We start from the raw sequence: 19,054 nt of genomic DNA, 5'->3' as shown, positions 1-19,054 counted from the left end.
AAAATCCGAAACGCTCTGTATAAGCACTCCATTGCTCTGCTGTTTCATTAAATGGTCCAAACGCACAGCCATTTAAAAAAAAAAATTATTTTACAGTCCTTTTCCTCCACTTCGTTTCACTGTATCGTTACTCTCCCCCTTCTTATTTCTGTAACACATGAACCACCACCTTTACAAGGCGATTTCATCAGCACTAAACTGCGGGCGCGCCATTAAGGAAAGACAGAAACTTCTTACTTTAAACATCGCCGATTCCAGTGCAAAGTGATGCACAAGTCCGTCGTCCTCATCGCCAGTTTTGTTGTGTCTCAAGGGGTTTTATACCCTTATCTATATAACAATTAAGGAGGACTCCGGGGTGGAGAGTTTAGTTAACGGCCATTTTATTTAAAATGTGCTTCTTCACTCTATGCACTACATTTCCCATAGTGCATTGCAAATCACCACTACGGTATCCCATGTGGGACAATTCTAATACACATTCAAAATACACAACACCAAGCCTGAATGTCGTCCAGGTCTTGTTGCATGCGGGCATGGACAGCTTCATTATCTGAGGAGTTGCAAATGGAACTGAATACTGTGCAGTTATCAGCGAACATCCCCACTTCTGACCTTATGTTGGAAGGAAGGTCATTGATGAAGCAGTTGAAGATGGTTGGGCCGAGGACACTGCCCTGAGGAACTCCTGCAGCGATATCCTGGGGCTGTGATGATTGACCTCCAACTACCACAACCATCTTCCTTTGTGCTCGGTCTGACTCCAGCCAGTGGAGAGTTTCCCCCCGATTGATTAGCATTGAGGTAATAGTGAGAGTAATAAGGGAAGCGAAACAGGACATTAGAAATAAATGAGAGACAAGGAAAGAAAAACTAAAGATCAAAGTAAGAAAGAGACAAACGAAGGAGATGAGAAGAAAAGAATTTGAGGAGAAAGTGAGTGATGATAAGAAACATTGACATTTCAAAAATGAGACAGGAGAGGAAAAGATAAGTAAGAAGAAAGAAAGATCTTGAATATGTACAGCACCTTTCACAATTTCAGGACATCTCCAAGCGCTGTGCAGCAATTGCAGGACTTCTGACGTGTGGTCATGTAGGAATGTAATGTAGCAGCCAATTAGAGAGAGATGTGGAGAGGAAAGGCAAGAAGAGAAAGAGCAGGAAAGGAAAATATACGGACAAAATCAGGGAGGTAGTTTTTAAAAATTTGTTCATGGGATCTGGGTGTGGCTGGTAATGCCAGCATTTATTGCCCATCCCTAATTGCCCTTGAGAAAGTGGTGGTGAGCCGCCTTCTTGAACTGCTGCAGTCCGTGTGGTGAAGGTACTCCCACAGTGCTGTTCAGGGGCGAGTTCCAGGATTTTGACCCAGCGAAGATGAAGGATCGGCGATATACTTCCAAGTCAGGATGGTGTGTAACATGGAGGGGAACTTGGAGGTAGTGGTGTTCCCATGCACCTGCTGCCCTTGTCCTTCTAGTTGGTAGAGGTCACAGAGTCATAACGGCACAAAAGGAGGCCATTCGGCCCATCGAGTCCATGCCAGCTCTCTGTAGAGAAATCCAGTCAGTCCCATTCCCCCGCTCTATCCCTGTAGCCCTGCAAGTTTATTTCCCTCAAGTGCCTATCCAGTCTCCCCTTGAAAACATTGAATGTCTCCGCTTCCACCACTTCCATCAGCAGCGAGTTCCAGGTCATCACCACTCGCTGCGTAAAAAAGTTTTTCCTCACAGGCCCCTGTATCTCTTGCCCAAAACCTTAAATCTGTGTCCCCTAGTCCTTGTACCATCAACTAGTGGGCACAGCCTTTCCCCGTCTAGCCTATCCAAACCCGTCATAATCTTGCACAGCTCTATCAAATCACCCCTCAACCTCTTTTGCTCTAATGACAACAAATCCAGCTTTTCCAACCTGTCCTTGTAGCGAAGATCCCCCATCCCCGGAACCATTCTGGTAAATCTCCTCTACACCCTCTCAATGGCCTTCACATCCTTCCTAAAGTGCGGTGACAAGAACTGGACGCAATACTCCAGTTGTGGCCTAACTAGCGCTTTATAAAGGTTCAGCATAACTTCTGAGGCGTGAGTTGGGTAGGATTGATTGGGGAATGTCACTCAAAGGGTTGACGGTGGATAGGCAATGGCAAACATTCAAAGACCGCATGGATGAACTACAGAATTTGTTCATCCCAGTTTGGCATAAAAATAAAACAAAAAAGGTGACTCAACCGTGGCTAACAAGGGAAATTAGGGATAGCATAAGATCCAAGGAGAGGACATATAAATTGGCCAGAAAAAGCAGTAAACCTGAGGATTGGGAGCAGTTTAGGATTCAACAAAGGAGGACAAAGGGATTAATCAAGAAAGGGAAAATAGAATATGAGAGTAAGCTTGCAGGGAACATAAAAACTGACTGTAAAAGCTTTTATAGATATGTGAAGAGAAAAAGATTGGTGAAGTCAAGCGTAGGTCCCTTGCAGTCAGAATCAGGGGAATTTATAATGGGGAACAAAGAAATGGCTGACCAATTAAATACATATTTTGGTTCTGTCTTCACAAAGGAGGACACAAATAACCTCCCAGAGATGTTGGGGAATATAGGGTCTGATGAAAGGGAGGAACTGAAAGAAATCAGCATTTGTAGGGAAATGGTGTTAGGGAAATTGATGGGATTGAAGGCCGATAAATCCCCAGGGCCTGATAATCTACATCCGAGGGTACTTAAGGAAGTGGCCCTAAAAATAGCAGATCCATTGCTGATCATCTTCCAACATTCAATGGAATCTGGAACAGTACCCATGGATTGGAGGGTAGCTAATGTTACCCCACTATTCAAAAAAGGTGGCAGAGAGAAAACGGGTAAGCCTGACATCGGCAGTGGGGAAAATGCTAGAGTCCATTATAAAAGATGTAATAGCAGAGCACTTGTAAAACAGTGACAGGATCGGACAAAGTCAACATGGATTTACAAAAGGTAAATCATGCTTCTCTGATCCACTGGAATTTTTTGAGGATGTAACTGGTAGAATAGATCAGGGAGAACCAGTAGATGTGGTGTATTTGGACTTTCAGAAGGCTTTCGATAAGGTCCCACAAAAGAGATTAGCGTGCAAAGTTAAAACACATGGGATTGGGGGCAAGGCACTGATTTGGATAGAGAACTGGTTGGCAGACAGGAAGCAAAGAGTTGGAATAAACGGGTCTTTTTCTGAGTGGCAGGCAGTGACTAGTGGGGTACCACAGGGATCGGTCCTAGGACCCCAGCTATTCACAATATATATTAATGATCTAGACGAGGGAACTAGATGTAATATCTCCAAGTTTGCAGATGACATAAAGCTGGGTGGGCGTGTGTGCTGTGAGAAGGATGCCGAGAAACTCCAGTATGATTTGGACAGGTTGGGTGATTGGGCAGATGCATGGCAGTATAATATGGATAAATGCGAGATTATCCACTTTGGTGTCAAAAACAGGAAGGCAGATTATTATCTGAATGGCAATAGATTGAGAAAAGAGGAAGTGCAACGAGACCTGGGTGTCCTTGTGCACCAATCGCTGAAGGTAAGCATGCAGGTGCAGCAGGCGGTTAAGAAGGCAAATGGTATGTTGGCCTTCGTAGCGAGAGGGTTTGAGTACAGGAACAAGGATGTCTTGCTGCAGTTGTACAGGGCCTTGGTGAGACCACACCTTGCGTATTGTGTGCAGTTTTGGTCGCCTTATCTGAGGAAGGATGTTCTTGCCATGGAGGGAGTGCAGTGAAGATTCACTAGACTGATACCTGGGATGGCAGGAATGACGTATGAGGAGAGATTGGGTCGATTGGGCTTATACTCACTGGAGTTTAGAAGAATGAGTGGGGATCTCATTGAAACTTATAAAATTCTATCAGGACTAGACAGACTAGATGCTGGAGGGATGTTCCCGATGGTCGGGGAGTCTAGAACCAGGGGTCACAGTCTAAGGATAAGGGGTAAGCCATTTAGGACTGAGTTGAGGAGGAATTTCTTCACCCAGAGAGTGGTGAACCTGTGGAATTCTCTGCCACAGAGGGCAGTTGAGGCCAATTCATTAAATATATTCAAGAAGGAGTTGGATATATTTCTTAAGGCTAAAGGGATCAAGGGATATGGGGAGAAAGCAGCGACCGGGTGCCGAATTTGGATGAACAGCCATGATCTCATTGAATGGCGGAGCAGGCTCGAGGGGTCGAATGGCCTACTCCTGCTCCTATCTTCTATGTGGAGTCCAGAAGTCTGTAAAGTGCCTGATCAAATGATGAGGTGCTGTTCCTCGAGCTTACGTTGAGCTTCATTGGAACAGTGTAAGAGGCCGAGGACAGAGAGGGAGTGGAGCGGAGAATTAAACTAACAGGTGAGGTGCCCAGAACTGCTCACAGTGCTCCAGGTGTGGTCTCACCAGGGTTCTGTGTAGCTGCAGCATAACTTCTCCTCCCTTCTATTCTAGTCCTCCAGATAGAAAGGCCAGCATTCCATTAGCCTTTCTGATTATTCTCTGTACCTGTTCATGACATTTTAATGATCTCTGTACCTCGACCCCCAAGTCTCTTTGGACCTCCACTGTTTTCAGCTTTTCACCATTTAGAAAGGACCCTGTTCGATCCTTTTTAGGTTCCAAGTGGATGATCACACATTTGCCTACATTGAAATCCATTTGCCATTCACTTAATCTGTCAATATCCCTTTGTAATTTTATGCTTTCATCCAAACTGCCTGCAATGCCGCCTATCTTTGTGTCATTGGCAAATTTGGATATATGACGTTCTATGCCATCATCTAAGTCGTTAATAAACACAGTGAATAGTTGAGCCCCAGCACAGATCCCTGCGGGACACCACTGGTCACATCCTGCCAATTGTAGTCCGGCCCATTATCCCTACTCTCCGTCTCCTGCCACTCAGTCAATTTCCTAACCAGGTCAATAATCTGCCCTTATTTCCGTGGGCTTCTACCTCAGATAACAGTCTCTTGTGTGGGACTTTATCAAATGTCTTCTGGAAGTACTTATAAATAAATTTACACCAAAACAGACACCTTCCCTGGATCCCAAGGCTAGGAGAGGCACTCTGGAAGGTATGGGGAGCTGGGACTTGTCCATGAGAGTAACTGAAGGTATAAGAACTGAAATAATCTGGAATGAGAAAGGAGATCAATTCGTCTCCTCCTATCTTACAGAAATAAAGAACACAACACAGGATGTGTTTACACCAAAACTGGTTTGACAGATATCCAGAAACTTAAACTCCAGCCCAGTTATAGGGGTTATTAACATCAGCACAAACAAACAAAGGATGTGATTAACATCAGAATCTAACCCCTCCAGTCACTTGTGAACTTGCTGGTGTCTCAGCAGGCAAGATGGTCGACTGAATCCCTTCTCACACATGGAGCAGGTGAACGGCCTCTCCCCGGTGTGAACTCGCTGGTGTTGAATCAGGTGAGACGACTGCCTGAAGCTCTTCTCGCAGTGAGTGCAACTGAACGGTCTTTCGTCAGTGTGAACAAGCTGGTGTTTAATTAGATCGGCAGAGATTTTAAAGCAGTTCCCACAGTCACAGCATTTAAAAGGTCTCTCCCCAGTATGAACTTGCTGGTGTAAGTGGAGTCTGGACAACAGAGTAAAGCCCTTCCCACACTCGGAGCAGGTGAACGGCCTCTCCCTGGTGTGACTGCGTCGATGAGATTTCAGCTGGGATGGGCGATCAAATCCCTTCCCACAGTCCCCACATTTCCACCGTTTCTCCAGGTTGGATGATCAGTTGAAGCCTCGTCCACACACAGAACACGTGTACGGTTTCTCCCCGCTGTGAATGGTGTGATGTTTTTTCAGGCTGTGTGACTGGTTAAACCTCTTTCCACAGTCAGTGCACTGGAACACTCTCACTCGGGTGGGTGTGTGTGTGTCGGTGCTTTTCCAGTCACACTGATGTTTGAAATCTTTTCCCACAGACAGAACAAACATTTCTCCTTCCACACTCAAAGGCCGATGAATGTCAGGTCCTGATGAATCGAGTGACTCTCCCAGATCTTGCTATGAAGTTTGGTTTGAGTTTCCCATCTGTAAATCATAAGAATAAGAACATAAGGAATAGGAGCAGGAGTCGGCCATTCGGCCCCTTGAGCCTGCTCCACCATTCAATAAGATCATGGCTGATCTGATCTTGGCCTCACCTCCACTTTCCTGCCTGTTCCCCATGACCCTTGACCCCTCTGTAGTTCAAACATCTGTCTGTCTCAGCCTTGAATATATTCAGTGACTCCGCCTCCACAGCTCTCTGGGGTAGAGAATTCCAAAGATTCACGACCCTCTGAGAAGAAATTCCTCCTCATCTCCGTCTTAAATGGGTGACCCCTTATTCTGAGACTATGCCCCCTAGTTCTAGATTCCCCCACGAGGGGAAACATCCTCTCAGCATCCACCCTGTCGAGCCCCCTCAGAATCTTATGTTTCAATAAGATCCCCTCTCATTCTTCTAAACTCCAGTGAGTATCGGCCCAACCTGCCCAACCTTTCCTCATAAAACAACCCCTTCACCCCAGGAATCAACCTCGTGAACCTTCTCTGAACTGCCTCCAATGCAAGTATATCCCTCCTTAAATATGGAGACCACAACTGTACGCAGTACTCCAGGTGTGGTCTCACCAACGCCCTGTACAGTTGTAGCCGGACTTCCCTACTTTTAATCCCCCTGTAATAAAGGCCAACATTCCATTTGTCTTCCTAATTACTTGCTGTACCTCCATGTTAACTGTTTGTGTTTCATGTACGAGGACACCCAGATCCCTCTGTACCGCAGCGTTCTGTAGTCTCTCTCCATTTAATAACAATTTGCTTTCCTATTTTTCCTACCAAAGTGGATAACCTCACATTTTCCCACATTATACGCCATCTGCCAAATTTTGCCCACTCATTTAACCGATCTAAATCCCTTTGCAGACTCTGTGTCCTCCTCACAACTTACTTTCCCACCTATCTTTGTATCGTCAGCAAATTTGGCTACAGTACACTCGGTCCCTTCATCCAAGTCATTGATATAAATTGTAAATAGTTGAGGACATATAAATATAGAAGATAGGAGCAGGAGTAGGCCATTCGGCCCCTCGAGCCTGCTCCGCCATTCAATGAGATCATGGCTGATCATCCGAATTCAGTACCCTGTCCCTGCCTACTCCCCATATCCTTGATTCCTTTAGCCTTAAGAAATATATCCAACTCCTTCTTGAATATATTTAATGAATTGGCCTCAACTGCCTTGTGTGGTATAGAATTCCACAGGTTCACCACTCTCTGGGTGAAGAAATTCCTCCTCATCTCTGTCCTAAATGGCTTACCCCTTATTCTTAGACTGTGACCCCTGGTTCTGGACTCGCCCGCCATTGGGAACATCCTTCCTGCATCTAGTCTGTCTAGTCCTGTTAGAATTTTATAAGTTTCAATGAGATCCCCTCTCATTCTTCTAAACTCGAGCGAATATCAGCCTAATCGACCCAATCTCTCTTCATATATCATTCCTGCCATCCCAGGTATCAGTCTGCTGAATCATAGAAACATAGAAGATAGGAGCAGGAGTAGGCCATTCGGCCCTTCGAGCCTGCTCCGCCATTCAATGAGATCATGGCTGATCATCCAAATTCAGTACCCTGTCCCTGCCTTCTCCCCATATCCCTTGATCCCTTTAGCCTTAAGAAATATATCCAACTCTTTCTTGAATATATTTAATGAACTGGCGTCCACTGCCCTCTGTGGCAGACAATTCCACAGGTTCACCACTCTCTGGGTGAAGAAATTCAGTCCTAAATGGCTTACCCCTTATCCTTAGACTATGACCCCTGGTTCTGGACTCCCCGGCCATCAGAAACATCCTTCCTGCATCTAGTCTGTCCAGGCCTGACAGAATTTTATAGGTTTCGATGAGATCCCTTCTCAATCTTCTAAACTCCAGTGAGTATAAGCCCAATCGACACAATCTCTCCTCATACGTCATTCCTGCCATCCCAGGTATCAGCCTGGTGAATCATCGCTGCACTCCCTCCATGGCAAGAACGTCCTTCCTCAGGTAAGGCGACCAAAACTGCACACAATACTCAAGATGTGGTCTCACCAAGGCCCTGTACAGCTGCAGCAAGACATCCTTGTTCCTGTACTCGAACCCTCTTGCTATGAAGGCCAACATACCATTTGCCTTCTTAACTGCCTGCTGCACCTGCATGCTTACCTTCAGCGACTGGTGCACAAGGACACCCAGGTCTCTTTGCACTTCCCCTTCTCCCAATCTATTGCCATTCAGATAATAATCTGCCTTCCTGTTTTTGCCACCAAAGTGGATAACCTCACATTTATCCACATTATAGTGCATTTGCCATGTTTCTGCCCAATCACCCAACCTGTCCAAATCGTACTGGAGTTTCACGCCATCCTCCTCACGGCTTACCCTCCCACCCAGCTTTGTGTCGTCTGCAAATTTGGGGATATTACATCCAATTCCCTCGTCCAGATCATTAATATATATTGTGAATAGCTGGGGTCCAAGGACCGATCCTTGCGGTACCCCACTAGTCACTGCCTGCCACTCGGAAAACGACCCGTTTATTCCAACTCTTTGCTTTCTGTCCGCCAACCAGTTCTCTATCCAAGTCAATACTTTGCCCCCAATCCCATGTGCCTTAATTTTGCACGCTAATCTCCTCTTATGTGGGACCTTATCAAAAGCCTTCTGAAAGTCGAAATGCACCACATCCACTGGTTCTCCCTTATCTATTTTACCAGTTACATCCTCAAAAAATTCCAGTAGATTAGTCAAGCATGATTTACCTTTTGTAAATCCATGTTGACTTTGTCCGATGCTGCCACTCCCTCCATGGCAAGAACATCCTTCCTCAGCTAAGGCGACCAAAACTGCACACAATACTCAAGGTGAACGAGGAAGTATTAAGGGGTTTAGCATTTTTGAAAGTGGTTCACTCCCCAGGCCTGGATGAAATGTATCCCAGACTGTTAAGAGAAGTAAGAAAGGAAATAGCAGAGACTCTGACCATCATTTTCCAATCCTCTCTGGCTACAGGTGTGGTGCCAGAGAACTGGAGGACTGCTAAAGTGGTACCGTTGATTAAAAAGGGAGAAAGGGATAGACTGAGTAATCACAGGCCAGTCAACCTAACCTCGGTGGTGGGAAAATTATTGGGAAAAATTCTGAGGGACAGGATAAATCTTCATTTAGAAAGACACGGATTAATCAGGGACAGTCAGCATAGATTTGTTAAGGGAAAGTCGTGTCTGACTAACTTGATTGCATTTTTTGAGGAGGTAAGAAGGAGGGTCGATGAGGGTAGTGTGTTTGATGTAGTCTATATGGATTTTAGCAAGACTTTTGATAAGGTCCCACATGGCAGACTGGTCACGAAAGTAAAAGCCCATGTGATCCAAGGCAAAGGGACAAGTTGGATCCGAAATGGGCTCAGAGGCAGGAAACAAAGGGTAAAGGTCGAAGGGTGTTTGTGACTGGAAGGCTGTTTCCAGTGGGGTTCCGCAGGGCTCAGTACTGGGCCCTTTGTTTTTTGTGGTATAAATCAATGATTTGGACTTGAATGTAGGAAGTATGATTAAGAAATTTGCAGATGATGCAAAAGTTGGCCGTGTGGTTGATAATGAAGAAGAAAGCTGCAGACTGCAGGAAGATATCAATGGACTGGTCAGGTGGGCAGAACAGTGGCAAATGGAATTCAATCTGGAGAAGTGTGAGGTGATGCATTTGGGGAGGGCTAACAAGGCAAGGGAATAGACTATAAATGGTAGGACACTGAGAAGTGCAGAGGATCAGAGGGACCTTGGAGTGCCTGTCCACAGATCCCTGAAGGTAGCAGGACAGGTAGATAAGGAGATTAAGACGGCACACGGGATACTTGCCTTTATTAGCTGAGGCAAAGAATGTAAGAGCAGGGAGGTTTTGCTTGAACTGTATAAAACACTAGTTAGGCCACAGCTAGAACACTGCGTGCAGTTCTGGTCACCACATTACAGGAAGGATGTGATCGCACTAGAGGGGGTGCAGAGGAGATTTACGAGGATGTGGCCTGGGCTGGGGAATTTTAGCTACCAGGAAAGATTGGAGAGGCTCGGGTTGTTTTCTTTGGAACAGAGGAGGCTGAGGGGAGACTTAATTGAGGTGTATAAAATTATGAGGGGCCTAGATAGAGTGGATAGGAAGGACCGATTTCCCTTAGCAGAAGGGTCAATAACCAGAGGGCATAGATTTAAAGTAATTGGTCGGAAGGTTAGAGGGGATTTGAGGAGAATATTTTTCACCCAGAGGGTGGTGGGGGTCTGGAACTCACTGCCTGAAAGGGTGGTAGAGGCAGAGACCCTCATCACATTTAAAAAGTACTTGGATGTGCACTTGAAGTGCCGTAACCTACAAGGATATGGACCAAGTGCTGGAAAGTGGGATTAAGGTGACTAGCTTTTTGTCGGCCGGCACGGACAAGATGGGCTGAATGGCCTCCTTCTGTGCTGTAAATTTCTATGATACATTGATCATCCCATTCCCAAGCTGACTCTGTGTTAACACCTCAGATGAGCCGTCCCACGTCGGGTGACTCCCTCAACCTGTTCTACCGGTTACAGAACCAGTTTGTGTCTCTCAGGAATGCCCAAGGCTCTGTTGTCTGTGCACCAACTCACTCGTGACCTCACATGTTGCAACAAGTCTGCTGCCTGAGCAGTTTGCAGTGTTATTTGGTCTGTAGGTCTCTTAGCAACCACCTCCCTTGTCGAGGCAAAGGGCTCATCTCCTGACTTTGGGTGTTATCATTCCAAACTTCAGCATTCTCTGTCTTTTAGCTTCAATCTGTCTGTGTCCACCCAGTGACAACACTGAGCTCCTCCCTCCAACCACTGACACTCGCCCTCTTGCTGAGAAAGAAAGACTTGCATTTATATAGCGCCTTTCACAACCTCAGGATGTTCCAGAGCGCTTTACAGCCAATGAAGTACTTCTGAAGTGTAGTCATTGTTGCAATGTAGGAAACGTGGCAGCCAGTTGGTGCACAGCAAGCTGCCACAAACAGCAATGTGACAATGACCAGATAATCTATTTCAGTGATGTTGATTGAGGGATAAATATTGGCCCCAGGACACCGGGGAGAACTCCCCTGCTCTTCTTCAATGTAGTGCCATGGGATCTTTTACATCCACCTGAAAGAGCAGATGGGGGCCTCGGGTTAACATCTCATCCGAAAGACGGCACCTCTGACAGCGCAGCACTCCCTCAGTACTGGAGTGTCAGCCTAGATTTTTATACTCAAGTCTCTGGACTGGGACTTGAACCCACGACCTTCTGACTCAGAGGTGAGAGTGCTGCCCACTGAGCTAAAGTGCCTGGAGCTAAGCCAGCTGGGATACTTGACATAGGATTACATCGGATATACGGCACAGAAACAGGCCATTCGGCCCAACCAGTCCATGCCGGTGTTTATGCTCCACTCGAGCCTCCTCCCGTCTTTCCTCATCTAAATCTATCAGCATAACCCTCAATTCCCTTCTCCCTCATATGCTTGTCTAGCCTCCCCTTAAATGCATCGATACTATTCGCTTCAACCACTCCCTGTGGCAGCGAGTTCCACATTCTCACCACTCTCTGGGTAAAGGAGTTTCTTCTGAATTCCCTATTGGATTTCTTGGTGACTATCTTATATTGAGGCCTCTAGTTATGCTCTTCCCCACAAGTGGAAACATTCTCTCTGTATCCACTCTATCAACATTTTTCATAATTTTAAAGACCTCTATTAGGTCACCCCTCAGCCTTCTGTTTTCAAGAGAAAAAAGAGACCCAGCCTGTTCATCCTTTCCTGATATGTATACCCTCGCATTTCTGGTATCATCCTTGTAAATCTTCTCTGCACCCTCTCCAGTACCTCTATATCCTTTTTATAATATGGCGACCAGAACTGTACACAGTACTCTAAGTGTGGTCTAACCAAGGTTCGATACAGGTTTAGCATAACTTCACTACTTTTCAATTCTATCCCTCGAGAAATAAACCCTAGTGCTTGGTTTGCTTTTTTATGGCCTTGCTAACCTGTGTCGCAACTTTTAGTAATTTGTGTATTTGTACTCCGAGATCCCTTTGTTCCTCTACCCCACCTAGACTCGCACCCTCCAAGTGATAAGTGACCTCCCCATTCTTCCTACCAAAATGTAACACCTCACATTTATCTGTTCAGCCTTGGTCACTCTGCAAGAACACTGAAATGTTTAATAATGAAATCAGGGAGTCAAAAAGCTCAGGTGAGGCAGTTTAAAAAGACAGTCCCTGACCAGAGATTGCTGGATGCTGACACTCGGTGCTCACGAGGATAGAATGTCCCATTCCCCAGGCACGGACATCCAGCACCTCGATCACAGCAACAATTCACAAAACACTGGCAATATAACTTGGAGCAGAGACGGTTAAGTGGAGCTGTGATCGAGGTGCTCAAAATTATGAGGGGTTTTGATCGAGCAAACAAGGAGAAGCTGTTGTCACTGGCAGGAGGGTCGGTAACGAGAGGACACAGATTTCAGATCATTGGCAAAAGAATCGAGAGAGGAAATGAGGAGACTTTTTTTACACAGCGAATTGTGATGATCTGGAATGCACTGCCTGAATGGGAGGTGGAAGCAGATTCAATAGTAACTTTCAAAAGGGAATTGGATATATACTAAAAGCAGAAATTTGCAGGGCTGTGGGGAAAGAGCAGGGCAGTGGGACTAATTGCATCGCTCTTTCAGGGAGCCGGCACCAGCATGATGGGCCGAAAGGCATCCTACTGTGCTCTATGATTCTATAACATCAGCTTCTCTCTGCTCACTAGTACTGAGAGAACAGGGAATAATCTTTAAATCCAGCCCAGTTATTGGGGGCTCTTAACATTAACAAGCCCCAGTTGCCTGAATTAACATGGTTCAGTCCTGGATGTGATTAAAGGCACCGGAAACAATGGAATCGACCCACCGCAGTCACACTGTGGACACTCTGGTGTGTCAGCGGGTGGGATACACCAGGGAATCCCTTTCCACACACTGAGGTTGACTCTAATGATCGGGAGTCCCAGGGTTTCGGATACCAGATAATCAAGCTCACAAGAACACAAATTGTCTCTCCAGACTTTATTAAGATCGCTGCATAACACAGATCGGGTGATAATTCCCTCAATCTGGAGAATAGAAGTACAGTGGATTTGCACGCGATCTTCTTGAGTCTGTTTCAACTGACAACGGCTTAACTGGCCTGTTCTTATACACAAGCTTGGTTACCGCTCAGGAAATGGGATTGTTTGGACCTGTCTGTTGACCGCCTCCTGAACTCCTGCTGATTCAGGGAATTCAGTCCATCTGTGACCAGACTATAACCACAAGCCCGTCTGGTTATCACACCTATACGGTCCGTGAGGTTATCAGATTCACACCCAGACGTTGTGCCTTCACTTGTCTGGTACTTCATCCCACAACACGGGTACAGGGGCTCAGTAATGTTTCATTCATCAGAAAAAGACAAAGTACAACAACCTTATCTGAGGAAGGATGTTCTTGCCATGGAGGGAGTGCAGCGAAGATTCACCAGGCTGATATCTGGGATGGCAGGAATGACGTATGTGGAGAGATTGGGTCGATTGGGCTAACACTCGCTGGAGTTTAGAAGAATGGGAGGGGATCTCATTGAAACTTATAAAATTCTAACAGGACTGGACAGACTAAATGCAGGAAGGATGTTCCCGATGGCCTGGGAGTCCAGAAACAGGGGTCACAGTCTAAGGATAAGGGGTAGGCCATTTAGGACAGAGATGAGGAGGAATTTCTTCACCCAGAGAGTGGTGAACCTGTGGAATTCTCTACCACAAAAGGCAGTGGAGGCCAAATCATTAAATATATTCAAGAAGGAGTTGGATATATTTCTTAAGGCTAAAGGGATCAAGGGATATGGGGAGAAGGCAGGGACAGGGTACTGAATTTGGATGATCAGCCATGATCTCATTGAATGGCGGAGCAGGCTCGAGGGGCTGAATGGCCTACTCCTGCTCCTATCTTCTATGTTTCTATGTAACATACTTGTCAGCTTAACAGAACCTCATTATATTTATGTGGCTATAAATATAAAAGTCACTAATAAATCCAGGAGGGAATTCAGGAGAAATTTCTTTACCCAGAGAATGGTGAGAATGGGGAACTCACTACCACAGGGAGTAGTTGAGGTGAACAGCACAGATGGATTTATGGGGAAGCCACACAAGGGAGAAAGGAATGGGAGGAGATGTTGATCGGGTTAATTGAAGTAGGGTGGGTGTGGGGCATAAACACTGGCATGGACCAGTTGGGCCGAATGGCCTGTTTCTGTGCTGTACATTCTATGTGACACCATGAACAGTCAAACAAAGGGAATCATCAGCACAACAGTCTTAAAGATTAAACAGCAGTCCAAGAATTTATAAAACATTCATCCATTCCATGTTCATGTAACCCCAGCTGTCTGCGGGGCCCTGCACTATAGAACAATGTGAACTCGCTGGTGTCTCAGTAGGTCTGATGACCGAGTGAATCCTTTCCCACACACGGAGCAGGTAAACAGTCTCTCCTTTTTTTTCCAGCTGGTGTCTCTTCAGGTTCTTCGAATATTTAAAGCTCTTACTACAGTCAGAACATTTAAATGGTCTCTCATCAGTGTGAACTTGCTGGTGTCTCACCAGGCTTGATGACTGAGTGAATCCCTTCCCACACACGGAGCAGGTGAATGGCCTCTCCCCAGTGTGAACTCGCTGGTGTTGCTTCAGATCCCCAGAGGTTTTAAAGCTCATCCCACAAACAGAACATGTAAACGGTCTCTCATTGGTGTGAACTTGCTGGTGTTGCTTCAGATCCCCAGAGGTTTTAAAGCTCTTCCCACAGTCAGAACATTTAAATGGTCTCTCATCAGTGTGATATCGCTGGTGTGTCAGTAGGTTGGATGACCGAGTGAATCCCTTCCCACACACGGAGCAGGTGAATCGTCTCTCTCCTGTTCTCTCCAGCTGGTGTCCCTTCAGCTCCTGGGACATTTGAAAGCTTTTCCCACAGTTGGAATGTTTCACCGGCCTCTCCCCAGTGTGAACTCGCTGGTGTGCCAGCAGATTCGAGGACCGAGTGAATCTCTTCCCACACACGGAACAGGTGAACAGAATCTCTCCTGCTCTCTCCAGCTGGTGTCTCTTCAGATCCTGGGACCTTTTAAATCTCTTCCCACAGACAGAACATTTAATCTCATCACTGTGAACAAGCTGGTGTCTCAGGAGGGTGGAAGAATTAGAGAATCACTTCAAAAACACGGAGCAGGTCAAAGGTCTCTCATCGGTGTGGACAAGCTGGTGTCTCAGCAGCATGGAGGGTGCAATTAATCCCTTCCCACACACGGAGTGGGTTAAAGGTCTCACCCTAGTGTGAACTTGCTGGTGTATCATCGAAGCGGATGGCTGAGTGACTCCCTTCCACACACGGGGCCCGGGTTTCCCCCAGTGTGTAGGCACTGGTGTCGCTTCAGGTATTTGTAGATTTTGAAGCTGTTTCAGAACATTTAAACGGTCTCTAATCAGTGTGAACTCACAGGGGTGCCAGCAGATTCAAGGAGCGATTGAATCAGGTCCTGATGAATCGCGTAGCTCTGTCAGAATTTGATGTGATGTTTGGTTTGAGCTTCCTGTCTGTAAATGCTCCACTTCTAAAACCCTGTAAAAGGAGTGTAGAAAGGGTAAGGGGGAAGCATGAATTTTATTTGGCTAATATTGCCTCAAAGAACAAACAGGGCAGAGCCGGTCCCACTGGTGTCCAGCCGTGCCCACAATAACCAGCGGGCCAGAAACAGCCCAATCCACCTCACTGACTTGGCCCTGAAGTCAAATCAAGTCTCATCAAAGTCTCATCAAATGACATCCTTTGTGACTGTGACAAAGGTAAACTATCCCTCCTCATCCTTCGTGACTTGTCTGCAGCCTTTGACACGGTTGACCACTCCATCCTTCTCCAATGCCTCTCCACCATCATCCAGCTGGGTGGGACTGCACTCGCCTGGTTCCATTCTTATCTATCTAATCGTAGCCACAGAATCACCTGCAATGGCTTCTCTTCCCGCTCCCGCATCGTTACCTCTGGTGTCCCCCAAGGATCTATCCTTGGGCCCCTCCTATTTCTCATCTAAATGCTGCCCCTTGGCGACATCTGAAAACACAGTGTCAGTTTCCACATGTACGCTGACGACACCCAGCTCTACCTCACCACCACTTCTCACGACCCCTCCGCGATCTCTAATCCGGTTCTGGGTGAGCAGAAATTTTCTCCAATTAAATATTGGGAAGACTGAAGCAATTGTGTTCAGTCCCTGCCACTGACTCCATCCCTCTCCCTAACATCTCTCTGAGGCTGAACCACACTGTTCACAACCTCGGTGTCATATTTGACCCTGAAATGAGCTTCTGAACACATATCCGCAGCATAACAAAGACCGCCTATTTCCACCTCGGTAACATGGCCCGTCTCCGCCCCTGCCTCAGCTCATCCGCTGCTGAAACCCTCACCTGGGCCTTTGTTACCTCGAGACTCGACTATTCCAACGCACTCCTGGCTGGCCTCCCACATTCTACCCTATGTAAACTTGAGGTGATCCAAAACTACCCGTGTCGTAACTCAACCCCAAGTCCCATTCACCCATCACCCCTGTGCTCGCTGACCTACATTGGCTCCCGGTTAACAATGCTTCGATTTCAAAATGCTCATCCTTGTTTTCAAATCCCTCCATGGCCTCGCCCCTCCCTATCTTAGTTATTCCCTTCAGCCTCACAACCACCCGCCCCTGGCGATAGAATCACAGAAAAATTACGGCACAGAAGGAGGCCATTCGGCCCATCTTGTCCGTGCCAGCCGATTAAGTGCTATCCACACTAATCCCACTTTCCAGCACTTGGTCCGTGGCCTTGTAGGTTACGGCACTTCAAGTGCACATCCAAGTACTTTTTAAAATGTGATGAGAGTTTCTGCCTCTACCACCCTGTCAGGCAGTGAGTTCCAGACCCCCACCACCCACTGGGTGAAAACATTTCTCCTCAACTCCCCTCTAAAGCTCCAACCAATTACTTTAAATCTACTCCCCCTGGTTGTGGACCCCTCTGCCAAGGGAAATAGGTCCTTCCTATCTCGGCCCCTCAGAATTTTATGCACCTCAATCAGGTCTCCCCTCAGCCTCCTCGGTTCCAAAGAAAACAACCTCCTCCCCCCGCCCCCCCCGAGACATCTGCGTTCCTCCAATTCTGCCCTCTTGAATATCCCTGATTATAATCGCTGCACCATCAGTGGCCGTGTCTTCTGTTGCCTCGGCCCTAAGCTCTGGAATTCCCTCCCTGAACCTCTCCGCCTCCCTTTCACAGAAAATAGGAGCAGGAGTGGGCCATTCGGCCCCTCGAGCCTGCTCCGCCATTCAATGAGATCATGGCTGATCAAAACCCACCTCTGTGACCAAGCTTTTGGCCATCTGCCCGAATTTCTCCTTCTGTGGCTCGGGGTCACATTTTTCAACGTCTTACAATACTCCTGTGCAGCACCTTGGGACGTTTTCCTACGTTCAGATAATAATCTGCCTTCCTGTTTGAGACCAAAGTGGATAACCTCGCATTTATCCACGTTATACTGCATCTGCCATGCTTCTGCCCAATCACCCAACCTGTCCAAATCATACTGGAGTTTCTCAGCATCCTCCTCACTGCACACACGCCCACCCAGCTTTGTGTCGTCTGCAAATTTGGAGATATTACATCTAGTTCCCTCGTCCAAATCATTAATATATATTGTGAAAAGCTGGGGTCCAAGGACCGATCCCTGTGGTACCCCACTAGTCACTGCCTGCCACTCGGAAAAAGAGCCGTTTAGTCCAACTCTTTGCTTTCTGTCTGCCAACCAGTTCTCTATCCAAGTCAATACCTTGCCCCCAATCCCATGTGCCTTAACTTTACACGCTAATCTCTTATGCGGGACCTTATCGAAAGCCTTTTGAAAGTCCAAATACACCAGATCCACTGGTTTTCTCTTATCTATTTTACCAGTTACATCCTCAAAAAATTCCAATAGATTAGTCAAGCATGATTTACCTTTTGTAAATCCATGTTGACTTTGTCCGATCCGGTCACTGCTTTCCAAGTGCTCTGCTATTACATCTTTTATAATGGACTCTAGCATTTTCCCCACTACCGATGTCAGGCTTACCGGTCTGTAATTCCCCGTTTTCTCTCTACCACCTTTTTTGAACAGTGGGGCAACATTAGCTACCCTCCAATCCAGGGGTACTGTTCCAGAGTCTATTGAATTTTGGAAGATGCCCAGCAATGCATCTACTATTTCTAGGGCCACTTCCTTAAGTACCCTAGGATGTAGATTATCTTCTATGTTTCTATGTATTCAATCTTTCCTTGTAGCTGAAATTCTCTAGTCCTGGCAACATCCTCGTAAATCTCCTGTGTCGAGCAGTCACATCTTTCCTGCAATATGGGGCGACCAGAACTGCACGCAGCACTCTAGCCGGTGGCGTAACTGCTGTTTTGTACAGTTCAAGCAGAACCTCCCTGCTCGTACATGACACAGAGAGAGGCACTGCCCCTTTAAATACCTGGGGGGGCACCCATTCCCCTTTAAATGGCCAAGCAATTGTTTTTGTTGAAAAGGGGCCGCAGTCCCCTTTGACTCACCCCCCCCCCCCCGACCCTCTCACCCACCACAAATACTCACAAGAGAGAGAGAGAGGAGGAAGAATGCTGGTCTTTGTCCCTTTAAAAGTGGCTGCCCACCAAAATGTTCACAGCACCAGGGCTCTTTGTTCTGGATAAAAGTCAAAAAGAGAAAAGGTTCACTTATTTTTAAATGAATGCAGTTGATGAATAGCCTTGCAATAAAGGTAATGCAAAGGAATAAACACTCACAAGCTGGGTTTTTTCCACCCCCTCCTCCCCTTCCCTTTAACAGCTCCTGCAGACAATGAAAGCAGGAAAGCG

The sequence above is a fragment of the Somniosus microcephalus genome, unplaced genomic scaffold, assembly GCF_052327205.1.
Source record: "Somniosus microcephalus isolate GS21.2 unplaced genomic scaffold, FLI_Smic_1.0 scaffold108, whole genome shotgun sequence".
Classification (NCBI taxonomy): domain Eukaryota; kingdom Metazoa; phylum Chordata; class Chondrichthyes; order Squaliformes; family Somniosidae; genus Somniosus; species Somniosus microcephalus.
Note: the sequence above shows the minus strand (reverse complement) of the source record.